This window comes from Seriola aureovittata, chromosome 8 (genome assembly GCF_021018895.1).
Source record: "Seriola aureovittata isolate HTS-2021-v1 ecotype China chromosome 8, ASM2101889v1, whole genome shotgun sequence".
Taxonomy (NCBI): domain Eukaryota; kingdom Metazoa; phylum Chordata; class Actinopteri; order Carangiformes; family Carangidae; genus Seriola; species Seriola aureovittata.
The window spans coordinates 7577298-7595085 of NC_079371.1; the positions used below are offsets into that span (position 1 = coordinate 7577298).

The 17788-nt window shown below is 38.0% G+C and overlaps 1 long non-coding RNA gene across 5 annotated transcripts in view; it reads right to left on the reverse strand.

The window, feature by feature from the left end:
* Window positions 1-17788, reverse strand: part of LOC130173537 (uncharacterized) — a 143053-nt gene that overhangs the window by 52735 nt on the left and 72530 nt on the right. For 2 of the 5 annotated variants that reach the window (XR_008828440.1, XR_008828441.1), the window contains one exon: window positions 2612-2673. The exons of 1 other annotated variant lie outside the window; for it this stretch is intronic. This is a non-coding gene — a long non-coding RNA (uncharacterized LOC130173537). Of the gene's footprint in view, window positions 1-1942; window positions 2013-2611; window positions 2674-8798; window positions 8865-17788 lie in introns of those variants that run through there. 2 more of the 5 variants (XR_008828443.1, XR_008828444.1) reach the window with 2 other exon arrangements.

The window sequence follows — 17788 nt, forward strand, 5'->3', positions numbered from 1 at the left end:
TGTTCATTATCACTGTCAGCACAGACCAGGTGCAAAATAACTCTTTACAGTAAAAATCTTTAACAATTTCATATGAATGCATTTCCTGTGTGCTACTCTATGATACTGACTGATATAACAGAGTTGCAGTCCAGGTTATGCAAAAGCTTTTGGTATACTTGCTTAAGTTGGGTATGTGTTTCCTGTCCATTGTGCCACAACACACATGTCCTGTGGTTTGTAGGGGGGTGATGCATATCTTTATGACCTTAAGTGATAACAGTAGTCTGTGTGGAAATGGAGATTTTCTTTAGTTAACATAAACCACAACACTTGCTAAACAGTCAACCACTGGTATTTATAGAAAGTCAAACTTTATCAACAGAAATTCAAGAAATAATCATCACCAGTCTAACACTGTTTAATTAGGACTATCTTGGGAAAGTGCTAAATAAATCAAAACAAACTGGCAATGCAATAAATAAGTTTGAAGGCAACCAAAAGGACAAGCTTTTTAATCTTGTATCACTTGTGTTCGAATAATTTAGTTTCTCACTTATTCTAAAGCAATTATTCGAAGACATGGAAATTATTCAAAAAAAATAGTAACAGTTTCAGTTATGGACCTTATACTTATACTTGGACCATATAATTACAAAACAAACAAAATACCCTGCTAATAAACTAAACTAATGTATGTAAAAAAACTAAACTAATGTAAATAAACTAATGTATTTGCAAGTATCACCAGTATTCAGCCGCACCCCACCCCACCCCACCCCACCCCACCCCCAACAAAGCTGATGTGAACTCATCATCATTAAAGATCAACGCACCTTATTGTTTCATCACAATAATCCAAAGTGTGACAGAGCAGTTTACCTGTCCTTTGCAAAATCTGTAAATCAAATGTTATTTGGTCCCTCCTGACCACCAGAAGCAGTGATTATTATCAGCAAGGTTAGAGGAAATCATGTCCCCAATAGGCTGATGTTGGCACATCAGATTCTGCCATGATATGGAGAGTACCAGCACGGATACTGGGGAACTGTCAACAGTTCACAGTCGAGCCTGAGTAGCCTCACCACATACACATACAGCACATAACAGCACATAACAGCTTGCCTGCTAAATCTGATCATAACTAACTCTTCTATGATGGCTATGGAGTCCACTGAACTGTTGACCTGTAAGTTTTATTCCAGATGGATATAATGTATCCGGTCCTTGTAGCTGATCATTGATATTTAAAGGCTCTGTCATCTTGAATGTTTTTAAATGCTTTCACAAGTCTCTTTTGGTCATTGCTGGCAGAGCGGCCTGCAGGTCCTCTGATGTGAGCACCACACCCATCACCAGAGCCCAGGACATGGAGACGTGGACATGGAATGACTCTGAACAAAGCATGGGTGCTGTTTCAGATCTGTGCTGCGCACCTCCTCCCCCTCACATTGTTGGTGAGCAAGGTCATATGCTGCCAACTCACTGGCCTGACTGGCATGGAAAGCAGACAGTCTTTTGGGGAGAAATGAGGAGTTCCTGCACATGCACATTTGGCTCATGAACAAGGTGTGGAGCTTATCCACATTCTTTGCTGAGGCTTTAGCAAGAAGAAAGGCCGTTTTGGCAGACGGCCCCTTTGACTAAGGCTTCCCCTAGGGTTCAAAAGGGAGCAGACAAAGCGCTTCTAGCACTCAAAACTTGGCTTCAGTACAAATCCCACAGTGGAACTCATAAGGCTTCTACCACCAAGTCCCCTTTAGAAAACAGATAAGAAGTCTGTGAGACCATACAGTTTGGTTTCACACTCCACCATGTGGGCCATGATGGTGGCCACATGTACCTTCGAGGTAGAGGCTGATCTATTACCATCCAGCAGAGAGTGCAGAAACTGCAATATGATTATCAAACTCTCAGGAGCAGGTCCAGCTATTTAGAGGCCAAAGGCACAGCCATAGAGAGCCTGGGTCTGGATGAAAGGTTGCCGTTTCTGTACGAGAGTAGTTTCTTCCTCATGGGGAGGTACAATAGTTCTGAGGGAAAGAGCACATGTAATAAAGGAAATCATCCCTGGCCAGCAACAATCTGTCACTTTGTCAGTCTCTGATGTAATCAGAAAGCACTATGGCCTCTCACAACCCATTGCTAGCATAAATCCATTTAGCTGGTTAGCTGGTTAGCAAGAAGTACAACTTCACCTCTGCTATATGTCACACTTGATCAGATTTCTAAAATCATACAGAGCAGCAGAAGGGTTGTAAATTATTCTGAGGTGCAAGTGAAATCTCTTTCACAACTCATCACATTTTCGCGACAAGTTGAAGAAATTGTGTGTCTCACATTTTGTTTTCAGCGTTTTCAAGATTTCCCTGACCAACAAAAGACACAAACCAGGTAACTCATATTCATAAGATGCACAAAGATGTCCTCAACCAAACAATCAGTTATGTCTTTGAGACCCTAATCAGCAGCAGCAAAACAAAGAACATCATACACAGTCTGCATATACAAACTTCAACTAACTCTACGCAACTTGATGTAATCAGATCATGTTCAAAGTAACTGCAGCAACAGTGGTTTTACTAAAGAAGATGGAAAGTTCAGTATGAAGGGAGCTTGAGAGCTTACATACCCTGGAGGGTATTGCTGCATGATGTCATCCTTGGTCACACATGATCCTTAGAAACTCTTGACCTGCATGAGGGCAGAGGATGGATAGTACCCAGCGTTAAGCACTGACTGTGGCACTTGGGAAAAAATTGATGTAAGAATGTAAGAATTAATGGATTATAGCACACATACATAAAATGAACTTGAATTTTGAATATCGATGCTCTCTTTGTGACAACCAACTAAATTAATAAAAAACTGCTTTCTTCAAACTCTGAGCTTGTCATCTATTAAAGATCAGTCAGATGAGCAAAGGTTCACACTTGAGACCGTAATACAATATTGAAGAAGTGTTTTTTCAGAGTGAGTCATGATTGAAGTCTCTTCTGACCAATTGTTGCTTTATTCACACCACTGGTAGCAAATGACTGGTTTGTATGTTGTGAATTGGTGTTATGGTATGTTGGAATTTAATATTATGTTGTCTGTTGTCTATGTGATGTAAACCCCCCTTAAAAATGTGAGCTAACTGAACTTAGTTTAAATAGTTACTTGTTTTAAGAGTTTTGAAAATGTGAAGCTGAGTTAACTAAACTTCAGAAAACAACAAACTCAAAATACTGAGTTTAATTGACTGTTTAGTCACACATACAGTCATTACAGACAGTTTTGCTTTGCTTTCCTTTTCCATTTTCTCAGTTTAAAGAGTCACTGACATGAAGAACTTACAGCTGCAGCTGTTGAAGCCATTTTGTACCAAAGTCAGTTTACAGACAACATACAAGGCTGCTCGCCTTTTCTTTGTTTATTTAGTTTGAGTGCACAGGTGGGGAGTGAACTCAATATTAACACTCATTGCAGTTTGCATTGCTTTAATTATTATAAAAACAAACAACCATGGCTTAATTTAACATTCATTAGAGACAAACAGCAAGTTTCCATCATGATTGGATTCTTCAAACTATAAAAAATAAGAGTATCTGGAGTTTTAACTCTCAAACAATGCATGCTGAAGAGTCTGTACTAGTCTTGTTTCTTTAAAAACTAACAGCAGTTCATTCATTCATTTCATTCCAATTCAAAAGACTTCAAAAACAACTCATGTTGTCAAGAGTGGTCTGAAAATAAAAACCTGATATTCTATGTTGAATTAACTTGAAATTAACAAAACTTCATTACATTAAGTTAAGAAGAAAAGATTCCAGTATCATGTCTCACATTGTAGGAAGAATAGCTTCAGTTTTGATTAAACTGATGGAGATCCTGATAAATGAAATGAAATGTTGATACAGCAAAACTGATGGTGAAAGATTACAGTGTATATTCTCAGGGACTGTTTTGTTGTTTAACATTTCTTTTACAGATATGCTCAATTTATTTCACCATAATCTTGTATTCTGGACTTGTACACATCTATACTTAATGAGAAGTTCACTCATCGGTGGTAATTTGTCCATTCAATATATATGTCAGGTGTGCAGAGGTTAGTGCTTTTCTGTGTTGCTATATCAAATGTTTAATGCACTACACTGGCAACAACATGAGCAGCAAGTCCTCCAAATAAAATGACAACAGATATTCTTTGTCCATGTTCTCTAAAACGACACAAACAAGCATTTTCCGTTCTGACGCCTCTATCAGCAGGATGACATCATTCATCTGTGGCTTTCAAAACCATTCCAAATCACTGTTGAAAAATAAGTACGTTTAACTTTAACACAGTAGCTATGAGGGATGGTACAAGAACACATACTTTGGTACTAAGTTGGTGGCAAAATTGTTTTTCTACAGTACTTAAAGTACAGGAGGTACCGTAGAGGAGATTCTTCTGGGACTGATGAGGGCAGTGTAATATCCCTACAAACACTAGTCTGATAACAAACTTGAAGAAGACGACATGCACAGTAAACAACCACAACATGTGGAATGGCACCAAAAGGTCCACCGCAACCTGTGTGTGCATGCACGGGTTTTAGCACACTGTGTGTGCAGCGGTCTCTGTTGTTTAATGTTTTTTGCTGTGGTGTTGAATTTGGTATCAAGAATCACAGAATTGTATTGGTTTTGGTACAAACTACCACATTTCTGGTATCACGATATCCCTAGCAGATATACTGTATATCTAAAACGGCAATTCTTAAAGTAATAAAATACTTATAATAAGGAACAGAACAGGGTATACAATATACATTACACTGGATATTAGAGCCGATTCTAATATGCAGGGATATGAATACTTTTACTAAGAAGCAATAATGCAGTAGAAATGCTCCGTCAAGTCAAGTTACACAGTTTTATATATATATATATCGGCCGATATATCAATACCGGAATTTTTTTTACTCCCTAATATTGGTATCAGTATCGGCCCCAAAAATTCAATATCGGTAGGGCTCTACTGGATATACATCAATTGACAGGTATAAAAAGCATTAAATGCGTGTTCAGGCATATGCAGCACACACAGATTGTAGCCAGGGATGTTAGTGCTGTAATGCAATGGAATAATATACCATTAAATAATAATGCTGAGCACTGTAATGGAAATGCTTGCAGGCTAAAGTGCCACAGTATAAAGGTTTGGGCAAACACTGAAGTAGTGTGGGAATGTGTAAAAACCCTTACAAATAATAAATCAAGTAGAATACACAGAAGCATTAGAACTTTGTCTTCACACTTTCTTCCCTGTTTTTAAAGGATAAGTCTTGTTCTCTTCAACTTCTGGCTTATTTTCATAGTTTTCACCGTCAAGACTGTTTTTATTTCACTGTGGAGCAGCACTCAGCTGCAGGGAGTGCTGCTCTCCAATACACACCTACAGGGTCAATGCAAACTCCCAACAGATAAATCCAAAAAGCTATTAAAACAAACCCTTTCAACACCATAAGATTCAAGGCTGATTTAACTGCAGTGAGAGTACAGCAGTGGCATAGCAGTGAATGAAACTGCTAGAGCGTCTCCAACACATCGGTACAGAGATTGTACAAATAATTTGTACTTCCCACACCTTCCTTAACCCCAGGTTGCTGTATTTGTTTTTGCAGAATACAGTCTGTTATACCCTGAAGATTCATATCCTTAAGTCTCAAGTCTTCTATTTATGTACTTCCACTTCATCACAACTGCACAGATGTGTTCAAATTTGTTGTTGTTGACGTTAATAAGCCATCTTTCTGCCAACTTTGACAGTGATTTGATGACGTATAATTACCAAGTTATTTTGAGTTTCATTATAGTGTACTGCACAACGCAAGTGTTGCCATTAACGTGCTGTATTTTTCTGTTTATTCCATCAGACGACTGCTCAGCTACCTGATGAAAGCTTTATTGTCACATAATCTAATTTACGGCAGAGGAACGTGATGTTCACATTATTTGTGTGCAACCTGCACCTGCGAGTGGTGTGCTTATTTGACCTCTTAACAGCACGGTAAACTGTGACTGCTTTCATTTCCTACCAGCAGAGAAAACACTCAAGAGACATCTTTGCGGCTATTAGACTATTGCTGTTACACAACAAAATTGAACAGTAATCACAGCTTGGATAATGACGATGATGATGAACCTGCCATAACCTTTAATCACACGCCTGCAGTGCTATGTGGCTTAATTTTGGCTAAATTACGTAGATGGGCTGAGACTAAGGTCTGGGCAATCTTTTCAATTATTTTTGAACAGTTTGAATTTTAGAACAATTTCAACAGCTAACATTTTACAGGTCTCTTTAATATACCACAAAAATATATACTCAATGCATAGACAGAGAACAATGAAATTTTTTTTTTTGTGTGTATTTAATGAACATAATTGTTTTATAAACACTTTTATTAAATATATGATTCAATACTGAACTAAATGGAAGATGTATTTCTTTGTATCAATTATCTAATCAATAACAATCAACCACAGATCAACTATGTAATAATAAGGCTGCCATAGTAAAGGCGTCTGCAACCTCACAGATACAGTATTTGTATCAACAAAGCTGTAAGCAGCTCAGTCACGAGTGGAATCAAAGGAATTAGTCCTTGGGCTTGTCACAAAATAGTCTACCCATAACTGTATGTACCCACCTTTGAAGACACTACAGACGTACACATACAGTTATATCACGTCTCTCACATATATACTTTTGTCTACAAGTATTTTGAAGTTAGAAGGTTCAACAGAGAACTATACCGCCTTATTTCTGGACAAAATTAGCTAACAAGAAGAAAAAAAATTGCAATGTATTACTATGTAAATTGCAAATTACAGTTCACTTGCAAATATGTACTGCTAACAAGAGAAAACATGCTGGATGATTTTTCCTCTGCTGCTTTACTGAGTCACACACCATGAAGCTGCATAAGTTTAAAAACTACTGCTGCTACTTGGTGAGAGGGGTCGTCACAAAATCTTAGTTCTTGTGCCTGACTCCTCCACTTCTCTTAACATTTGCCTCCAAGGACTAAATCCTTTTGGCTTGGTCTAATTTATTACTGCTCTAACTCTGTCCCAATACATCACTGAAATGAGAGTTTTATTTTTTATTTTTCCTGCATTTGAAAAAGGAGGCTGTGATGCGGCGTGGCAGAGCCCTTTATGAAACCAGCAGAGGTGACATGTTCTTCCTGGAGCAGAGAGGGAGATTTCTCAAGTTGGCTGTAAGCATTCGCCACATTATAACTCCATAATGTATGCTAAGCTGTGTCTTTATGAAGGCAGTATTAATGGGTGGGGTCGGTGTAACTGCCTTAAACAAGGGATTAGCCTGTCGCTGATGAGTCGGGGCTCTGTGATGGGATTATTTACATTGCTCTGGTGGCAGGGCGCAGGTGTCATTAGAAATACAAATCCCCTAATAAATTTCTGAAATGGGGGGAGTTTCTCAAGTAAGGGTTGGATTGCAGAGAGCGCTGCCTGGAACAATGATTGTGTCATCTACAGTCTCACAGAATTTGAAACGTTAATCTGGCTATATTATGAAGTTGAGAGTTAAAAAGTTTTGCTTCACTTTGTCACCAGAGTGTTTCTTGATTGGCTGAAAGAGTGAATTAACAATGTTCTAATCAGAGCAATAATAGCCTATGCTTCAGATGCTGTGAGTGGCTGAGGCACCTGAGTTACAAACACTTGCTGGGTAAATACAGTAATCCGATCAAAGGACCCCGAGTCCTTTTCCTGTTCTCATAATTCCCTGCTTTTAGCCAGGCGCTGGCTTAGCATCACCTCCCTTGGTAAATGCATATATTAACATTCCTTTAATCCTTAACAGAGGGGTGATGATAACACATGGACACTTGACAGAGAGCACTCATCCTTTTCTCAAGATTAAGTATCATCGCTTTAACTAATTGTTTCCTGTCCACCCAGTAGATATAATTTAGCAACCTTTATGAGATAAGCATAGCCTAATTATTGGTTGCATTATTAGCTCATATTACAGCACTTAATTCATCTGTTACCACCGCTCAAAGCTGAAGGCAGTGGTTGTTTCATTACTGTTTTAACATCAACATCACTCTTGAAACAGAAATAATTTATTTTAATTTTATAATTATTTATTTATTTATTTTTGCATATAATAAACACTGAACTGAGGTCTGAATTTCCTGCTTTGCTTCAAGTCAAACCAACTACTAGAAATAGACATACAGGTCCACAGTTGATTAATTGATGACTGATTCTTTTGTCAATCCACTAATCAACTCATCAAATAATCATTTCAGCTCTATACACATATAGCCTATCAAGGCTAAATATGTAAACCTGTCATTATTTACCTTTATAAACTATATTGTACTAATACCTAATCAAAGATCAGTTAATGCTTTTAATGATATGATTTTTTCACTAATTAAGTCTTAAGAATCATAACCCATTGATTTTTTTATATACATTTGTAAATATGTTTGACCAGCTTTAATGTGAGCTACTTACAACCGCCACAGGATTGCACAGAGAAGGCTTATGGGCAAGATTGTGACTTTGCCTAAAACGTAGTCTCACGGTGACATTAAGTGTTCTTAGTTTGCTCTTAAGAAAATCTCAGCTTAATAAACTGAGAGTAAATAAATTGGTTATGGCATGCAGAAAATCATCAAGGAAAGAAAAAGTTTATTTTTTAAAAAATGCAAAATTCAGTGAAAACAAAAATTCCAGCAGCAGCTTACGGCTCTTGTTGTCTTTCTGCTGCATTTCTTCACTGTTCTCAGTCCAAATGGGGCCCATAACTCAGAAAGACACAGTGGGAAAATAAATACACTTCGCAGGGGTGAATGGTACTTCATGTACTGTAGAAAATAGAGGGTGGGATATCAGGGTGTTTGGCAGGTAATTTAGCACTTTGTATACAGTGTCAAACTTCACTGGGAGAATAGCTCAGATGGTGTGTTGTGAGGGTTTTCCCCTTGCAGTTCATGTTTCATTAACTTCAACTCTGCAGCTTTGGGACATTTTTGTAATTTGCACCAGTTGATTTAAATCAAGCCATCACTGATCACAGCGACGAAATTTACCCATTACAGTCCTGGTGATCAGACTGTGCTGAAAATCCTGCACACTCAGCTCAAAGATCACTCAGAATTTCAGATTCATGTTCCAGAGTACAAATGTAATTTCTCCCTTTCGTAGTACGTATCATCGTTTATCCACAAAAGCTTGTATTAATCAAACGTCCACTGATGGGGAGTGAATGGGGAGTTTAATTAAGTTCTGCTGTGACAAGTGGGACAACCTGCTAATTAATCAAAACTGACAGAGGCTCGTATATAGTCCATGAAAATTATGGGTAGGCCTAATACAAGTTTACATGTATTGCTGAAGTCCCAATCAAAGTATTGTTTCCTGGTTAACTGTGATTAAATTTAACTGGTAAACATCCTGCAAGCTGCACACTGCAATTAAAATAAAATAAATATTCCTTGAAAAGTTCATTTGTAATACCTGAAAAGACATTTTTTATGGATCATATAATTGCAGAGATAATAGTAATATGATACATTTCATATCTTCAGTAATTATCACAGATTAGCTGAAGACTAATCAGCATTAAATTTCACATTAAAATTAAAATGGAAGTGGAATCATTTAGGTCCCAGAAATCAACAGTGCAATGTCATCACATAAAACAGAGTCAAATCAGTAAATGCACATATCACCTAAAAACAATAAAGGGGCCAGATCACAGGACAAGACAGAAATGGGACACACACACACACACACACACACACACACACACACACACACACACACACACACACACACACACACACACACACACACACACACACACACACACACACACACACACACATACCCATGAAGATCATTTTCACATCTCTGTAGTCATCAATTTGTCTATTACAGTAAGAGCAGCAGAAGAAAATTGTTTTGTGCAGTCAGACTATGAAAGAGACGGTTCCCTGTTATTTATGTGAATGAAATCAGACTTGCAAAAGATAAATACGAAAACTAGAAAATCTGCCATGCAGCAATCTGGTCAAAGGGACAAAGTGTGTATTCTGCAGCCACAATAAACAAGTTGCAATTTACAGCCTCCTTCAGTTCAGCAGCAACCCAAAAATGCTGTTTGTGGCAGTTTGTCATAATTGTGTTTTTCTAATCATGCATAGTAATTCTCTAGTGTTCACATTTTTTGGTTATTACCCTAAGCTTTTGATTTCTTTGTCTTCAGCCTCCACTTGTTATTTTGAGTAAAATATTCTTGCATGAATACATGATATAGTGGAATGTGCTTTTGCCTTGACTAAATGCAGTCCTCTAAAATAACATTTTTTTAGTACTTTGATTTTTTACAAACAAGTATTTAATTTGTTTTCTCTCCTGAGGAAAAATTAAGAGCGGAAGTTTCATCAAGTTCCATCATGGAGCACTTATCATGCAGACAAGTTATTTTTGTACTTGTATTTTTCATCAGTACAGTAATAAAATGTAATAAAATGTTGATTCAATATGATGGTAGCACAGTGATATAATTAAAGAAACACAGGGGAAACTATTTGTTTGAGATAAATAAACAAGGTCGTATAAAGAGTTAGTTGACACACATACAAGACAACCCTCCAAATAACCAACAGAGTAATGAACTGTAATCCTGAACTCTAAGCAGAGACATTATAGGAGAATGTAGCATGAGAATTTCTACGACTGTAAAGGCTGCTGAGTGACACGGAACGAGGGAGGGATGGGTCAAAATAGAGCACAAAGGGCCTTGTTAATGTGCAGCCAATGACAGTGCAGGGTGAAATTTTAATTCTCTAGGTCAGAGTGACAATATCACTCAAAAACAACTGACATCCCACAATGCATGGAGGCTCCCAGTGGTGGATTTAAACAACAATAATGCTGAATTAGTTTGAACTTCTGCTGGAAAACTGCTCATCACCATATTTCAAATTATATAATTACAGTAATTAAAAACTCCTCAACTGAATGGGACATAATTATTTTCACTGTTACATATAGCAGGACTACATCAAGTGTGGAAGTACTCAAGTACTGTACTGACAAAGCATTTTATCTTACCACTAAGAGTAATCCAAAGTCACGCTAAAAGTTTCTAACTAAAAGTTTTCTCCTAAGTCCTATTCACAAAGCTACTGAAACCAACTTTTAGTAAGAAAAAGCAAAAGCTCCTAAAACAAGAGTGAGACTCCATTGATATGGCTGATGTCAATTTTCATGAACGAGCTCGCTTGCAGGAGCCACAGCAATTGGTTGATCAAAGACAGGCGTGCGCTGCTTAAAACACATGCGCAACATCCTGCAGTAATAATAAAAAAAAAACACTGAGAAATAAACTAATACAAATTAAACTAACCGATTAAAGGCTGTTTACAAAAGTAGTGCATTCTCGAATATGCATCTGTATGATAAGGTTTGTGACGAACCGGGAGAATTAAATTTTACAATAAAAACTTCAGAAAAAAAAACAACATTCAATTCTATCACTAGAGAAATAAAAAAAAGTTCACCTGTCAGAGACTACATAACTAAACCTAACTGGCAGCCTATTAGCCAAAGTCTGTTGTACCTGTACCTGTTGTAATACTGTGGTCCCGGCTGTGGGTTGAGGTGTGAGAGGATATATCCACTGTCCCCACCGAGTGACATCCAGCTGGAATATGATCCTTTCAAACAGCTGCCTCAGGTCACCCTCTATTTAAGATCCATGACTTGTGTGTTTATTCTGGTCACTTTACAACAATGTCTAAAAATGTACAGGCAGCACTGAATACAACCTGTGTGTTTGTGGGTCTGATTTTGTTTTCCTGTTTGCAAATACCTCCTCCTCTTGTGGTGGTGCAATAATTTTTACGTGTGTCCCATCTCTGGCACGATGACACCGGGTAGACTGACCCTGAAGCTACTTTATTTCTCTGTAGTTGTTGAACATCTAAAAGAAATCGTATGAATTGCCCTATAATGTCGGGTCAGAGCACATTTATTGTTTGGTGAATAGATCGGCTTTTCTCTGTTGCCAAGCAGCGCAGCGTTGCCAAACACTTAATTTCCGCACTGATCGGGTTGTTTCGGTTGGTAGGAGACGATATTGCTTCCTTCACAAGCTCCACAACAATCATTATTCCCTTGAGATTGAGTCGGTATCTTTTAAGAAATTCAGCATCGTGTAATGTTTCCAAAACACTGCGATGTGGAATGACAGCGGCCCTTTTACGATTCTTTGTGATTTGGTCTTAGGAGTCCTCTTGACTACTTCTAACTTCTCCCAGATTTAGGTGCTACTTTTAGCGCTAAGTGGCTTTGTGAATTACTATTAGTCAGAAAAAGTCCTAGTTTCTCCTAAATCGGCAACTTAGGAGCTACTTTTAGCCTTAAGATGCTTTGTGAATACAGGCCCAGATCCCTTACTTAAATTAACAATACAACAATGTTAAAACAGTGCTGTAAAAATTCCTGCATTCAAAATCCTACTTCAGTAAATCTACAATAAACTGTTCAAAAAGGTAATCTGACGTGTTTTCAAATCTTTAATTTAATAGACCACAGATTGTTACAATTAATTAATGACAGCAACAGACAGGTGTTTTGTTTTGGAAAGGGGTTTGACCACAGTTTGAATGAGGCGTTCTACATTGAGGGTTACACGGTTCCCATCACTATCTGACATTTCTTGTGAAAACTAGGAATTTAACTCTGCTCTACTTCTTATGTAAGTTTACTGAATATATTTAGTATACATTCTATATAGATGCCTTTTGGCAAGTCATGAAACAACAGCCTGTACGTTACAGTTGGATATCTGCACAGTGTAGCTCTAAAAACTATCAATAGACTCACCCAGTGAAATGTCTGGTGCATAACGTATTATTACAGAGAAAAACCAAAATAGCTCCAGTAAGCAATATTTTTCATATATTATTCATATGTCTAACATTGCTGTGAAACTGCCATCAGATTAAGAATTCATACTTTTCTAGTCATCAGCTAATTTATCATAGTATAGTGTAAAAAAATACTATAAGTAATTCATCTGTTATCTATGAATAGACAGACAGACAGACAGACAGACGGATAGATAGATAGATAGATAGATAGATAGATAGATAGATAGATAGATAGATAGATAGATAGATAGATAGATAGATAGATAGATAGATAGATAGATAGATAGATAGATAGATAGATAGATAGAAAGAACTGTGTTCAGTGGACCTTTAACTCTGAGATTACTCAGTATGTGGCTGTACAAGATGACCATTTTCTGAGATGGAAGACAAGCACACTCAAAGTCTCATGAATTTGTCTATCCCCCCTCCTCTGCTCTTCACTCTTCCTTGATATTGTATCTGTGCAGGCAGTTGCCATAGAAACATTACTTTATTATCCAACTACCCCTTACTACCATTTGGGAAATACAGTATCTTTGTCTACTTACACTCTAATTATGTTTGTATGAATACTAAGCTGGCTCTTAAATAAGTACAAGGTGTCAGACAGCAATATCACAACTTCCCCAAAAAAAACAAACAAAAAAAAAGAAAGAGCCGCGTGATGTGCGTGTATTTAGTATATAGAAAGACGCTTGTGTCTTCGTCTCCTATTCCCTTAGGGGATTATCATTTTTATTTTACACTCTTGTACTTGTCTTATTTTTGTTATTTGATTGAGCTACTTTTTACCACCACACAAAAGAGGCTGGGTGGTGGTGAAGTGTTTCATCTGCTTGTTTTTTGAACGCTGTCACCACATCTCACCTGTATCAACACGGGAGCAAGTGTGAATAAACAATAATGGAAATACACTGGTAAAATTTCTTCATTTCTTCTTCCTCATAATATAACTTCCCAAATCAATAGTAATTAGAGCATACACAGGGGTTGTAATCTAAAGCACATCGTGGCCCCTAAGGACAAAACACACAGAGGCGTGAGCAACAACATTAACAGGAATGTATTTCGTTCCTAAACAAAACCACAGAAATGCGCAAAAACATGAAGGAAGGGAGTGATGGACCTAATTTGACCTAGCAGCAGGAAAAAAGTTTTCCTATCAATGTTCATTGGCAGGCAGTGAAAACAAACAAGACCAAGACTAAAAGAGAGAGCCAGAGCTACATGGACGTCCCAAGAGGGCAGCAGAAGGCAATACTTGTGAAAATTCTACTTCTGCTGCCATTTTCTGTCTCAGACTCTACTGCTTCCTGCAGTGCTCAACAACTGTTTCAACATCTACGTACCACCACGATGTGAATGCAATGATAACATTTCACAGAAGAATATTTCTCTAAGAGTATATCATCTCAGACTGTTATGCAAGGGAATATGAGGACGATCTATGTGCCACATTCCTGGCAGGTGTGTGCTGAAACCCAAATACTTTCATTGGAAATTGATGGCTCAGCGAGAGACAGGCTAGCTTTTGATCAAAGCGCAGCAACTGACATCTCAACATATGCTGGATGAATTATTAAAAATACAAGTGACCCCTTGTGAAGAAATAAATTGCTGCTCCTCCTGCATCCGCATATGCAATATGTCAGCTCTGGAGGCAAAGTGGAGGTTATTTTTTATTAGCTTAAATCAGAATGGCAGCCTGTCACTCCAAACGGATGTGCCATGGAAGGCTGCAGCTTGGCTATACATCTGTAAAGATATGCTACCATTCACTTACTGAGGGTAGGGAAGCTTCAGAGATAGTTAGTGTTGGATATAATGATCAAACACATTTATATTACTGATGGTACTCACAAAATTTTAAAACATTTAAACAGAGTCGATTAAATTAACTGATACATTTGCTTGTGAATCAAGTGATAAAAACAAGACGGATGAGAAAATAATTGGAATTATACATTTGCTCTTAGATTTTCACTTGTTTTAATAGAGACATAAACTGATCCCATTTGAGAGGATATGAACTGATAAAGCGAAAACAGACTTCGATAAACCTCTTACAACTCAAGACTGCATTTATCACTCAAGTGTGTGCTGACATTAACGAGCTGTCACGTGCAGTGGCAAATGTGTCAAGCATGAGTCACACCTCGTGACACTGATTTCTGATTTCATACCTGATGTCGACTGGTAACATGTTACTGGTATTGGCTGTCTAGTCATTTAGTTTTATTAACTACATTAAAGCAATATTTATCAGTAATAATATCTATTTGTTGCTTCATCACTTATTATACTGTACCTCAGTTAAGTACCACATCAAAAACCATCTTCAAAACATTTGTAAAGGAACATGCAGCCAAAAAAAACAAAAAAAAACAATTATCCTATGATCTGTAATAACTGGAGTTGGGCTGTCAGCTCCCTGATAGGTTGTAGTCGTGGCCTATATTTGATGTATGGGTCAGTCTAGATGTTAAACAAATGGTGATGATAAACATCATAATAATGAATACATCAAATTTTCAATTACACATTTATCAAATCAAAGTTTTTTATCAAATCAATCCTGACTTTTTAAGTCAAGTTAAGAAGTACAAGCAAATATATCTTTCAATATAGTTATACTCCATCACTGATGCCTCACTATCACATACGACAACTTCAAAACATTTGTACAGAAAATGATGGAATGTTTAGTCGAGGGGAACTTGCAAGAAGTTTAAGATTAGTGCTGAATGATAAATCATGTACGCCTCAGTCATAAAAAAACATATTAATCAAATCTTGCTTTTATCAAATCAAGTGAAGAAGATTGAATGAAAATTGTTTATCTTTTCAATATAGTTTTCTCCCATTTGTTTTTAAATTTAAGAGAAAATGTATCAATTGGATTACACTTTTATCAACTCTTGAAATACACCTCTCATTCATTTGGAGCATCATGTGACCTGAGCTGAACTACAGTGTAAATTTTGAATCTGTTGCATATTAAATCTGTGTGCCCTCTGTTCAATCCATTTTCTTAAATGAAAAACCAGACATTGAAAACAAAAAAAATACTTATCATTAAGTAAAGGCCTTTATTGTTAACCAACTTTGTATTGTCTGAAGTGTTAATCTTAAAAAACGTATCCTGCAGTCAAGTGAGCCGTGCTTTTAGGAAAAAGGGATGTTATTACACTAGTCCATGCACCTTGCAGAACTGTACACAATGAAAGTGTAAATGAGCAAATATTTTCCCATCATAATTATTTAGGAGCAGTGGGTAGTCAAAGCTTAACACCCAGGGACGAAGTCTACTTTTGTGGCCAGTGTCTTGGCAGGAGTATTCCTAATACCCAACATGCACGTCTTTTGGGGTGGGAGGACACAGTTTGAATGGAGCACACGAACTCCACGCACAATGCGCAAGCTCTCCTGGCATAGAGACGACAGTGAGCCACTGTGCCGCCCAAACCCTGTCTGTTTATTTATACCCTCGCCCTGTGAGTGTGACTTCATGTCGAGTGACACTCTGTGGTGAAGTTCGAGCAGGAGGCGGACTGCTTTGGAAAAGAGCCAGAGGTAGGGACAGAGACAGCAACAGAGAAGAGACAGAGAGAGAGAGAGTTGGCAATTTCACGGTGATCACTTAAATTTTCAGACAATCAGAGCTTTAATTCTGCAGATGAGGAGGTGTGTATGTGCTGCTGATTGCCATTCACACCTACAGTATCCTTCTACAGCTACATTTACAGTGAGAAGGTCCACTGGAGTAGTCAGAACACCTTGACAACAGCTGTTGTGGGAAGGGCGAGTGCCGCTGTTGATATTTTCTCTCTGTGAAAATACAGATTCAAAACCTTCCAGTTAAAATCCGCTTCAGCCCAATACTCAGGTGTGACACGATTCATGCTGCAGGTAGAAAATGCAGAAAAAGACCTGGAAGTGTTTTCTGCTTATTGGTTTTATCTGAGCATAATGCAGGTATAGCATGATTACTAATGTTTATCAAAACTAAAAACGGACACAGCACCTTTGCTATTTCTCTGACTTGCTCAGTAAATAAATGTCTGAAACCTGATGTCACATATTAATGCAATGCGACAACACAAGTAGGAGACCTCCAGCACAGGCACAGAAGTGTATGAGACTATAATTTATGCTAAGTGAAAAATTACCATATGTCTCCCATAAGAGCAATGGTGAATCCTGAGCTTGCTCACAGAGGGAATGGATTGGCCTTCTGTTGTTAATCAGCTGTTGTTTTAGAGGTTGTGTCAGATGGCATAGATTCTGGCTTCCTGCTGGATAAAATATGTGAGTGTGCATGTAAAGATGGCTTCATAATCCAAACCAAGTGAACCTAGCAAGTAGATCAAAGGAAGCAGCTGATTTAGGGGATAGAGGATCACCCACTCCCTGTCTCTCTAGCTGCTTTTGATAGGGGCGGAACTGCTAAAAGACGTCTGACAATACTTCAGAGAGAGCTGCCAGAAGCACACCTGTCTCCATAGAGTCAGGCAGACTCCTCTTAGGCTCAGACAGTAGGCTTACCGAGATATGGGTATAAGTGGGTGCAATTTGTAGCCTTGACTGCCATTAGTGTAGAATGCATCTGAAGCCTCCATCACAAATGATCCAGCTGGACACATCGAATCAGCTTCAGAGGTTGTGAAACCAGTGAGAGAATTGTTCACTTCTGTAGCTTCTCTCGGGGCCTCCGTGGGAGGGAAGGCGCTTCAACAAATAGACGTGCCATAAATTGTGAGGAGAAAAGGTCTGACAGATGAACAGATGGGTTCAGTATATTACTCTCTCTGCCCGTCCACCTTCGCCTGATGAAGAGAGGTGAG